This window comes from Podarcis vaucheri (assembly GCF_965113315.1).
Source record: "Podarcis vaucheri genome assembly, chromosome: 5".
Classification (NCBI taxonomy): Eukaryota; Metazoa; Chordata; class Lepidosauria; order Squamata; family Lacertidae; genus Podarcis; species Podarcis vaucheri.
In genome coordinates, this window is record NC_138763.1 from 62383645 (window position 1) to 62396517 (window position 12873).

The window sequence follows — 12873 nt, forward strand, 5'->3', positions numbered from 1 at the left end:
ACTGCTGTCCTTGTATCTGTGAGAATGCACCAACTAGCGTAAGTCCACAGTGCTCTGTCAGAGTCCTGCCAATCTCTGCCCTATGGGATATGTCCCTTTCTTACCTGGCATGGTTCCAGGGATAGTTGAATCTGCCAGCTCTGGTTTCTCTGAGTTTCTCATTTTTCCATACTTAATGGAGTTTTCTCCATTTCCACATGAGCTTGAGAATTTTTTGTTAAAATGAGTAGGCACCAGGAAAGTGCATTATAATCCCTTCCCTAGGTTGACATTAGGCAGGTGCACTTAGTATATTCTTTTGGATGCTCCCTAAAAATGTTTAATTTTGGCCATCCTACCCAGACTTATGACTTAATTATCTATGCTTATTTTAAAAGTTGTGTTGATTTCATTTTTTTAAAAAAACGATAATTATTTCATGCATATCCCTTTAAAAAAATTGTTCTTGAATTAAGCTGCGCTTTATGTACAATTTTTCTATGGACTTAGAGAGTTCTCTATAAATCTTTCCAAATAAATGAATGAATTGCAACAAGGGACTCATTCCCATAATGATGTTGTACACTGGTTATCCTTTACAATGAAAATAGGAGCTCTGGTCAATTCACTGGGGCTGCGAGTAAAGGCTGGTAGCAGCATTGAGAAGGTTGTCTTTCAAGGAATATTATCTCTGGGACCTCCTGGGTTTCCAAGAACCCTGCCTTAATCAATGAAAGCACTCCTGACCACTTCCATTTCTACCTAACATTCACAGGGCACAGCATTTTGTATACTCCATTATGTAAATATTACCTTTTGTAAATTGTCTCTCAGTACATGAACTAAACCTACGTCCGATGCAAAAACAGATTGCAAGTCCTCTTTTATTCATTCATCTACCTCATGCAGGCAGAAAAGAATGCATTTTAAAGTAGACCCCATTAGTGGCATCTGTAGTGGACAGCTGGAGACGTTAAACAGATAATTACCTCAGCATGCCTCATAGTGCGCAGCGTTATTGATGTATTGATTAATTGTGTTTTAAAGTACACTGAATAACATTGAAAACTGCAAGAAGATGAACTGTCTTGTAAAAAATCGCTGATTGGCCGCCAAAAAAGTTTGCTAAATCATACTGTACTGCATTTAAAAATTGATACCTTGAAAATCGGGAACAGATGAATATGAAGTTTTCACGAGCATTTTGAAGGTAAGTCAGTGAACTTTAGAGAAAGCAAAATGTTTATATCAACGTTCTTTGTTTTCCCCCTGTTGTTGAAATATAGAGCCTGTCATTCTAAATGCCACGAGTGATGAGGAGAGTGGGGACAAAACTGCTAGCTCCACTCCTTGCTATTGGCTTCCACAGGTTAGTGATATAGATGTTGAAATGGGAGCCTGTGCTACTCAGATGGGTTCCCTGCATGATTTTGGATCCTGGTAATTTAGAGTTATAAATCAGGCAGCAAGCCTATGTCCCTCATGGAGAGTGATGGGGATGGCCAGTAGACTGCTCACCCTCAGGCATGGCTTGAGGAAAGTAGATAGAGAAAAGGTTCTCTCCCTCTCTCTTAACAGTGGAACTCATGGGCATCCAATGAAACTGAACGTTGGAAGATTAAGTACAGATAAAAGGAAGCATTTCTTCACACTACATAGTTAAACTATGGAACTCACTCTCAAAGGAAGCAAGTGATAGCCACCAATTCAGATGGATTTAAAAAATCAAGTGAGCTTTGATGGAAGGGTCTACAATTCTGGAAGGAGTCCACTGACAAGTGTCCTATGCTTTCTCCTCCACCCCCACTGCAACCTACTTGCTTGTTGTTGTTTTTACCTTATTTTGGAAAAAAGATATACAGGTTGACTATAATAAAACAGTTTACGGGGGGAATCAAATGCCTCTTACGTGCTTGAGGCAACACTCATGTGATAAGAATATATCACATCATATATTCATATATAAGTGTATATGCCACTGCCTCATGGGCTCTTAGGTTGGCAAGCAAATGGGTTGTAGCAATGAGGAGGAAGAGTAACAGCAGCATCTGGTGATGTGATGATGGCAGGAAGGAGATAGACTTAGGAAACCAAAGAGCGCATCTTGTTCAAGGGCGCTCCAAAATCTGGAGCAAATGCTGCATATGAATCATTACTGCTGTGCCCACTTCAGGAAAGGCCAGTGGAACAATTGTTCCAACTTAGAAGAATGTGCACCAAGGCGAAATCAAGTTAGTGCCATAGCTCAGAGAGAAAGCCCATACTTTTTGTCTCCATTTGAAGCAGGGACCTTGATCCTGCAGGTGCTGTTGGACTCTAACTCCCACCAGTATCAAACTGCAGGTACCTTACCCCTAATTTAAAGGATTTTGCGTGGTTGGGGTGTGAGGGGCATCGGATGCAGTTGTACCTTGAAAAGCTCCTGGCCATCAGAGTAGACAGCACAAAGCTGTATGAATCAATGGTCTGACTCATTATAAGGCAGCTCCTTAGTTATATATATAGGAATTTATATAGGAATTTCAGAAATAGACTGGAAAGAGAAGCTGCTGAATTGCAACTCATTACCAAACTTAAAACCATGGAGAGACCTGGTCTGAACAGAGACATTGGATTCTTATCTCATTATACATGACTAAGCCATTTCTCACCTTCTCACCCCTTGCCTTTTCCTGTAAGACCTATTACAGTCGTTAAGAGTCGTCAACAGGCTCATCTCAGCTATCTGCCTATCTCCCATTCCCACCACCCTTCTGAGTAATACCCCTCCCCACCTTCTCACTATATAGAAGGATCTGGCAACTTCTGTTTCAGTGTATCTGAAGAAGTGTGCATGCACACGAAAGCTCATACCAAGAACTAACTTAGTTGGTCTTTAAGGTGCTACTGGAAGGAATTTGTTTATTTTGACTATGGCAGACCAACACGGCTACCTACCTGTAACTGGAACCTTAGTTATATATATTCAAGCTACTTGCCAGCATGCCATAAAACTCAAGTATGAGGTTGCAGAGAAGGTAGGCTTGGTTTTCAATGGCTGAGCAATGTCCTGATGCACCTGCTCACTTGTAAAAGTGAATCACCTCCTTTCAGTATTATGGAGGAAAGTTAAGTGTGGCATGGTTAAAATCTCCTTCCTGATAAGAATTTGCTCATGTGTGAATTTTGATACTGACCAACCTGATCCATACCTGCTGACTAACGTAGGGATCAGAATACATTTATCCTTCAGATCTTCTGCTTCTCTAAATTTTGCAGTGCTGTTATCTGATCAGCATATGTACCAAATTATGAACAAAAATACTTATTTTTAAAAAAATGTTTTGAAATGTTTATACTGCAAAAATGTTATATTTAAAGTAGAATTTTTGTTTTTTTAAAACACACACACACACACACACACACACGATTTACAAATAAACACATGCAGAACTGACACAGGCTAGAAACAGGCTGATCTGATCTAGCCCTAAAATCTAGGCTGTTGGTGTCCCACTGAAAGGGATTCCACTGAGGCACTGCACTTACCTTCCAAAATTAATTATTTCCCCACCCTCCAATCTATCCATCATATATTTGGGCATTTTGCTAGAATTCTTAAAAGTGCCAGTGTAATAATGTCATAAGTGGGAACTGCAGAGGCAATTAAAGAGTGCAGTGAGATACCTTCTTTCCTGTGCATAAATGCAAAGAACTGACAGTATTTATTACTGTACCAATTCCCAGTCTTTGAAGAGTATGATTGAGGGCCTTCTGGCCAGTAAGTACACTATAGGGAGGAATTTCAACTGAAAGAGCAATTACAAGGCCAACACATCTGACTCTGAATAAAAGGCAGAAACCATTGATCCATGGGCAGAGCAGACAGTCTTATCCCCACCCCCCATGATTAAATATCCAGTGCCCAGTTCTCCTGCAACTTTGTTGCTATGGGTAACCCTAAAAAGTTATTTCATTGCTACAGGAATAATGAGTTTGGTTCTGTTTTTGCATGAAAATATATGCCAGATGTGTGAGTCATAAATGCAAATAGATCAAATAATTTTAATTACAATTAGTTGATAAGCAGTCCCTACCTTTGTACGAGGAGCGGAGATAAGCTACAGTAATTGCTATATTGCACTAAAGATGACTTCACCTCCCTTGGCTTCAGACACCTTTTCAGGTGGGATCCAGCACTGTTCATGACCCAAAAGCATCATTAGCAATTAGAAGAATTAACCTGAAGACAATTGCAACATTCCAATTATCACTGAGTTCCCTTACGTTGAATGATGAAAGCCTTTACCTTTACTATTCCATCAAATTATACAGAAACGGTTTTAGCTTTCAATTTGACGTGTGGATTCATGGCAAAATAGCCAATATTATTGCTGGCATCCATTTGTCTTAGAGAGACAATGGAATGCATATTCAGGAGGGAAGTCAAAATGGTGCATTATCAGCACTGAAGTGACCTCCCCTGGCAGTGTGAATGGAGGTCTGGGCTGAAGTGGTGTCAAAGGAAAGAAGAGCAATACATTCAGTACCAGCTTGGTTGCTGGAAGGAAGTGTACTAAACACCATCCAACCACCTTAGGGACTCCACTCTGGATGTGTGCAGGATTTACTCTTTAGCCTTTTCTTCTCACAAAGATATCCCACAAGGCAGGAGAGGTTCCCAGGTTGATGAGTCTCACTTGCCCCTCACAGCACACACAGAAACTGTCTTCTTGATTGTTGGGTCCATTATTGGTTCAATCAGCTGGAGCCTGTCTTTACATGCGCTAGAAGCCCCTGATAAACCAAGGGTTTGAGACTCACTTGGTTTAGCCAACCAAGCCATTCCTGGGATGTGGTCACTGTCACATGTTGACAGCTTCTAGAAGCCACAGGTGAGAGCTGAGTTCAGAGTGGGGACCAAAGGAGGAGTGTGATGTGTCCCCCACCAGAGGTACTTCCCCTCCCCTAATATTCCACATATATGCTGCTGTATTTAGACTACTTTGGGTCTGCAGCGTGGAGCTACTCAGAATCAATGAATTCAGAAGCAATTCCAAGACAACCTTGGAATACAGACTAAGTTACTTGAATACACACAGAGAGAAACACGTATACTAAGTGGTGGTGATACTTAGAAGTATCAGTGTAGAGAACCAGTGACCATCCAGATGTTGTTGTATTCCAGCTGGCATCAACCCCAACTTTTATAAGGAACAGTCAGAAAGCTCCAATTCAGCAGCCTCTGGAGGGCCACAGGTTGACCTCACCTGTGATGCAGATGATGCATTAAAGCAAAGGATGAGTCAAAGTATTTATCCATGTTTTGAATTCCATGGCCCTGCTCTTGTAAACCATGATGCTGCTGCGACTAGCATCAGTGCATTAATCAAAGGCTCGCTATATTATGAAATCTATTGATACCTACATTACCATGCATCCCATAATCTGGTTTCTAACATAGTATATGATTGGCTTTATAGCTCCGCACCCCGACAAGATCCGTAGTTTTTAAAAAACCTTAAACAGCTTCAAAATTTGCAAATTTTTCATGACAAAAATGCACACCATTAAATTGCAATTTTTATTTATTTATTTATTTAAAATGCCAGAACCCTATTTAAAACCACTATTGTTACCATTAAGACACAAACAGGAAACACCAAACTGCCTAAAGATAGATCCCTATTATTATTATTATTATTATTATTATTATTATTATTATTATTGAGCTCTTCTTGTTTTATTCACATTTCAACATGCCTAGTTCCTCAAACCTTTGAGAACTGTAACAGTTAAAAAAAATTTTTTTAATCCAAATCACTTTGATTCTACATATCTCTTGAGGCACACAATTCAGCACTCTGTAATAGCTAGCTAGCCTTACTTTAATAATTCTTAAATGCTGCTTTCATCTTACAAGCATGACTAGTAGCACCAAAAATGTCTAATTTAAGTTTTCTACTAATTCCTTTACAGATCTTTTAAAAACCTATGTTCTACATTTTTCTAATAAAACAATTGCATATACATGGATATCTGTAATAGGTAGCACGACAGTGTATTTCTAGTTTTCCTTAATTTCTGCTTCAGTCTTTACTTTACCATTTGATGATGTTAATAGTATCCTGGATGGAATAGCACATTATAAATGCAGGGCCCTGGAGACAGTTAGGAATTTCAAGCATGCGAAACAAAGTGAATGAGTCCTTCAGAACTTCCCTTCAAATCAGCGTAGCATCATTAATTATTAACTGCACGATGACCTAAATAAATCATAGGATCATATTTCTTTTAAACGCTACTTGTCATACATCAAGTCAGCCCTGTATTCAGAAAAAGATCCCTAATACCTAGATGGAAAAGAGCTTCGCTTCAAGTATGATTAAATAACACTAACCATGTACTATTACACATGAAACATCCATCAGCTGTTTGGAATAATTTTGTCACTGAGCATATCAATCATGAAGCACCAATGGAATTCACCCCATAATTAGGTGGAGGGTCAATTCTGGGGTATTGAACGGGGGGGGGGGGAGAGAAACTGAGAGTCCAATGCTTCTGGATAAACACTCTTTCCTACTTGTTTTTGATCCAGTTCTGTATGTGTGCACTGGTAAAGTAATGGGGATAATTGCTACACTCTCCTTTTATGTTACTGAAAAGCAATATCCTTGGCCGATAGTTCAGGGAAATCTAATTGATGGAATGGCACCATCAGGCATCGTGGTGTGAAAGAAAGGCTATTGTGTCATGCATTCATTAAGGAGTGCTGTATCTCCCAATGAAGTGCCATAAGCCTCTGAGGGAAAATGAGTTAAAAACTGAGGTCGTTTGAAAAGTTTTTCTCAGCCCAGAAAAGAAAACGAGTGCGTTTGGAAATGTATTCCTAAAGCGTTGATTTGTTTTTGTTTTAATGCATCAGTACAAGACATTTTTGGCATGTTCCAACCAAAACACTTGCAAGTTTCATTTATTTCCATGAATGTCAAAGCTACTATTTTTGTTCTTTTTTAAAAAAGAAAAATAACAACTTTTTTTAAAGAAAAATTTTAATTGTCGGTTGATTGCATGAATTTTGTTGATTATATTATTGTTTACATAGGTATAAATATGAATGTAGGTGGATTTTTTATTTATTTATGACATTTATATATCACTGTTTTACCCAAAGGACTTCAGGGTGACAAATGCACAAGCAATGAAGTAATTAAACCATCTAAGAACAATTCTAATACAGATTGAGACTGGGAAAGATCTTGACTTAAAAGGCTTGTCAGGTGAGGAAGATCAGTAGCTGCCGAAAAGACCACAGAGATGGAGCTTGCCCAATATTTAGTGGGAGGGAATTTAGGTGCCATAGCACTATAGGCCTGATTCCTATACTTTGCAGAATTGACCTGCATACACACAAAGCAGCACCTTGAACCCAGCAGCTAATCTGCAGCCAGTGCATTTTTTTCAGTAGCAGCATCACATGGTGTCAATATCCTGCCCCAGTGAACCATTACGTTTTATACCAGCTGCAGCTTCCGTACCAACATCAAGTGCGGCCCCACATAGAGTGCATTGCAGAAATCCACCCTGGAGGGTACCAGCTTATGGATGACAGTGGTCAGGCTATCCTGGTCCAGAAACTGTTGTAGATGACTTACCAGCTGAAACTTGTAAAAGGCACCCCTGGCCACTCAGCTCACCTGAACCTCTAGCAACAAACACGGATTCAGGAGCACACACTATGGACCTGTTTTTTTTATGGGGAGTATGACCCCATCTGAAAGAGTTCTGAAACAAGAAGAATTTATTTAAGACAATGTATGTCTGTGTTATAGCAGCCATCATCTTAAAAGAGGCATTCCCCCCTGTGTGTTGGAGAAGGGGGAATACCTATCTTAAGATAGAACTTGCCATCTGTAGTTTTAGTCTACAAATATATATTATCTGGTTATAACTGGAGGTACTGTAGTTGATCAAAATGTTTGTTTGGTTCTTTAATAATATGTAGGTCAGTTTATTTGTATATACCGTGACCTCTGAATATATGTGAGGCAACACTTAATAATATTCAGGAATATCACTCTGAAAAAACAAAAACAAAACATTCTCATCTTGCAATACAGTAGTGTTAATTGGAACTAAAGCACATGTTCCCCAATAAGAGATAACATTCCTTAGAGGTCTGCCTTTTGATGAGAATCATCTATTGCAAGAAGACTGGAATGAACATATAAACTGTGTACCTGGAGGCTTAAAAAATTGCATCTGTCCTGTCAGAGGGGCAAAAAATCTTCCTGATGTGTTTCTTATTGTACCATCTGACTCTGATGTCTTCCGACAATAAGCCAAAAGAAGCAGAAGAAGAAGAAGAAGAAGCTGTCATTTCAAATTAAGAAACAGCTGCTACTTACAGCAGATCTGAAATCTTATGTCATTCCTTAGAGCCAAGTCGGTATCAAACTTTCACAATAAGCCACTCCACACTAGTATGACAACTATGGTAGCCAATGTATGGAAAACATTAACAACGTATGGATTATAATGTACAGATTATTAATATTGATAGTTGCAATAATGACAAACATACTATAGTGTTGCTTTTGTATGAGTCCCTGTATACTGAACCCCATAAAGATTTGTTCTAGCATTTTTGTGCTAAGGTTAGATGGGATCAGGGCCAGCTCTCTGAGAAGAAGGACAAGATGGTGCCCTATTCATTCCATGTACAGAACCTAACCCAACTTATCAGTGAATCTTACTTCAGTGCTGGCATGAAACAATGTCTTCCACTGCAACTGAATACTTAGGGGACACAGGACAGAGTAGAGAGACCAATATGATAACGGGTCTGGAAACCAAGCCGTATGAGGGACAGTTGAGGGGTTTGGGTATGTGTAGCATGGATAAGAGGAGGTAAGATAGCCATCTTCAAATATCTCAAGGCTGTCACATGGAAGATGGAGGAGGCCTGTTTTCTCCTGCTCTGGAGGTTAGGACACCAAGTTACAAAAAAGGAAATTCCAACTAAACATCAGAATGACCTTGCCCATAGTAAGAGCTGTTCGACAGTGGAACAGACTCTCTTGGAAAATGGTGGACTACCAGTCATTGGAGGTTTTTAAGCAGAGGTTGGACAGTCATTTGTCATGGATGCTTAAGCTGAGATTCCTGCATTGCAGCGGGTTGGACTTGGTGTCCCTTCCAATTCTACATTTCTATGATTCTATGAACACACAGTTCTGGCCTCCAAGACCCTATGGTATGCACACTCTTCCCATCATCTCCATTCAAAGTTTTAGAACTGCTCAAAAACCCACAAAACCTATTTGACATGACAGCGGAGCAAAGGAAAATAGTGTGAACATCTTGGGAGATAATGCTTCTATAAAACCAGTTTTCAAATTTTGGAAAACTATCACCTGTCTCCAGATTAAGACTAAATGGGATGAGTGTATTAGTTTAAGAGGTATGTCAGTCCATGACACTTATTTACCCATATTCCTGTCCTGTGGTGGTGTAGTGGTTAAGAGCGGTAGTCTCGTAATCTGGGGAACCGAGTTCGCATCTCCGCTCCTCCACATGCAGCTGCTGGGTGACCTTGGGCCAGTCACACTTCTTTGAAGTCTCTCAGCCCCACTCACCTCACAGAGTGTTTGTTGTGGGGGAGGAAGGGAAAGGAGATTGTTAGCCGCTTTGAGACTCCTTAAAGGGAGTGAAAGGCAGGATATCAAATCCAAACTCTTCTTCTTCTTCTGTTCCCCCCAAAATCTGTGATTCTTATTTCTTTAAAAGAAATCCTGTACAATAGTATTGTGAATGTTATTTAAATGCAGATTTAACTCCGTGTTTTCTCCCAATATATATAAATCAATATTTTGAAATGTTTAAATTTCTGAGAACTGCAGTCACATCCACATAATATATATTTTAAGGGTTCTTATACCACTTTCACAGTCATGGCTTCCCCTCAAAGAATCCTGGGAACTGCAGTTGATTACAGAGCTAAAATTCCCAGCCCCCTTAATAAACTACAGGTCCCAGGATTCTTTGGGAGAAGCAATGCCTGTTAAAGTGTCATGGGAGTGCTTTAAGTGTATAGTGTTGATGAGACCATGATCACAATATTCAGAGAACTGCGAAATCTGTAGGCTAGCTAAGTTGGATAGCTAACAACCAACCTGCACATTAGTCTGAAAGATGTGCATTTTGACATGTCATAGAACTTTACAAATAATGAATTCATGGAGCAGCCCTAGAAAACTACAGGATCCATAAAGGGATCTCTTATCATGAAGAAGTCGTCACAGCAAGAGTCAAGAGAACTGATCCTTTGAGCAAATGTAAAATGTATAAACCAGCCATGTATAAACCAGCACATCACAATAGTTATTTCCCATTGGATCAGGTTTCAGAAAATGCAAAGATGAGCATGGTCACACTGTTTTGGTTCTCCGTACACTTCCCAGGTGAGAAATGGAAACGAAACTGCAAAAACATCTAATAAAATAAAAAGTGGGACTATTGTTAAACTGTGCTGTGTTTTGAGCATGATTAATGAAACTGACTGTGTTAATATGCCTTGCAATGAATAGCTTTCATGTCACCTCATCCTTTATTATGCTTGCTGGCAGGATGGCTATTAATAGTGCCGGAGCCTACACTTGTACTTTCAAACATTTCAGATACAAATAATAGAAGATTTCCAATTAAAAAAGATAATCTCCCTTCAGAAGGAGAGCAGTAAGCATAGTGAATAATTTAAAAGCTATAGGGATATAAAGATTTATTAAATTTCCCAACAAGTAATAAGCCAGAAGCTTTGATTAATGGTTGAGATCTAGAAAATAGGGAATGAATAAGGGGCTTTTTGAGACATGATCTTTCTTTAATGGATTTTTTTTGAAACAGTGTTGCAATGTTTCAGCTGGCCTTCCCATTGTATGGAACAACATCTCTGAAAACATCACAAGTATTCCCCCCCCCTCAAAATATTGCAAACCCAAGATTCATTTGCATAGCTTATTATTTCCAAATTCACTTTGTTTGTTTGTTTGCAATATTCAGCCTCACAACATTTGGGAGCTTTTACACTTGAACAAGCTCAGTCTAAAAATACCCAGCATCCCAAAGTTGTAGATTGATAGAAATGTCACCACAAGCAAGTGCAGGAACAACATGCTCTACTCTCTTCCTGTGAGAATATTTGCAGGAGTAATGAAAAACTGTATTACCATTTTCTGAGGCAGAATTGTCCTAATGAATACAAATAGGTGCAAATGCACAGATAGCCTTTTTGAAAGTAGCCTCTGTGCCAAACAAGAGTTGTATAATGTGCTGGCCTAAACAAGCAAAAACAAAAAAACCAGTGTTGGTGCCTTTAACCTTATTTTAATCTAAATAGTAACAAGTCTGAAAAATGATACACAACCTATGTTAATTTTCTCCCCTTTGGATCATTATGGTCTCATTCAGCTTCAGTTCTACAGAATATTTTAAAGCACAAGCTGCTTTCTGGTAAGTAAAGTCTCTTCTTCCCATTAACAAGATTCTGTTCACATCTATCTGATGCTTCGCTAATGTGTTCTTGTCAGATCATGTTGCAAAACGTAATAACAGTGGCATTCACAACTCTGTGCAATTTAAATGGGCAATGCTACGCTACTTTATTTGGACATTATCGCTTCGGAGAGTGTGTTGTGTGAGAATATTAACACATTTTCACATGTCTTAATGAGCTCTCAGTTGCTTTCGCAATGTGCCAGGAGAAAACATGCCGCAACAGAGAAGCATGCATGATGATTCACATTTCTGTGGTATAGGTGGGCTCCATTTGAACACTCCACTCATGGATACAGCCCCAAGTGTATGTACTGATGTTCAGACCATTTTAACAGGGTTAGAAATTGCACAATCAGTTTATAGAGCAATCCCAGTTCCTGCTGGGGAGCACTGTCAGTTTGCATTTCTTAGTACAGAAAGTACTGATCTGATGTGTAGAGATCTTTCCTATTCTACTTAATTCAAGAGGGTTCTGGAAGCTTCTGGAAGCTTCTCTGTGTGAAAGAAGGTTCCTGATGTTTGGGTTATTCCTTCATAGAAGTTGAGTACAGCTGGTTTAAACTGCTTCTGCTATCTTTTCTGTCAAGGTCATGCTGACTATAATAAGAGGCCAGAAGGAGCCTGGGTTTCGGTCTTCCGGAGGCGGCGCGAAACGAGTAATGGCGGTCCTCTTTGCGCAGCAAAGAGGGGCTCCGCAGAAAAGGGTTGTTCGCTACGGCGAAGCGACAACCCATTAAGTTAAACCACGAGCAGAGCGAGCTCGTGGCCGTGGGATCCGGCGGGCACCGAGAGCGACCCCCAAAACGAAGAAGGGACCCCGTAAGGGGCTCCGGAAGCGCGGAGGGGAAGCGGTGCTGTGGATTCATCGCTCTTTCTGCGGGAGTGAAGCCGCGCGGCTGTTACCGATGAGCGCCGACCTTTCTTCCTTCACATTGGATTACAAATCAACTACTCGTGAGTAGGATTTATTTGAGATTGGATTACAAATTGTGAATTTGGCTGAAAGCGGGAGACGAGAAAAAGGAAGTCCGTCTCCCGGAGGTGCTTAATGATCAAAGGCAAAGGAACTGACAAGCTGGAAGCAGTACAAAAGGGTTTTTAAATGAGAGATAGCATACGTCTGGAGAAGTTCGGAAACTGAAGGGAAAGGCAAGTTATCTTTATTTTCCTGTGATTGTGTCTATTCTGCTTGGGGTTTCTTCTCCGCTAAAACTTTTAAAAACTTTAAAGACTTGAAAATCCCTAGTCCCGGACTTGCAGCGGGCAAAAAGTTGTGTTGCGGATACACTTACAAAGCTGAAACAGACACTTAGAGGCATTACCGGTGGATACAATTAAGTAACTGTATTTTGCACC

General features: G+C 39.9%; 1 long non-coding RNA gene across 1 annotated transcript in view; it reads right to left on the reverse strand.

Annotated features, from left to right (window-relative positions):
* The window catches only part of LOC309532560, a 124896-nt gene that overhangs the window by 48851 nt on the left and 63172 nt on the right, over positions 1-12873 (reverse strand). The window lies entirely within an intron of this gene.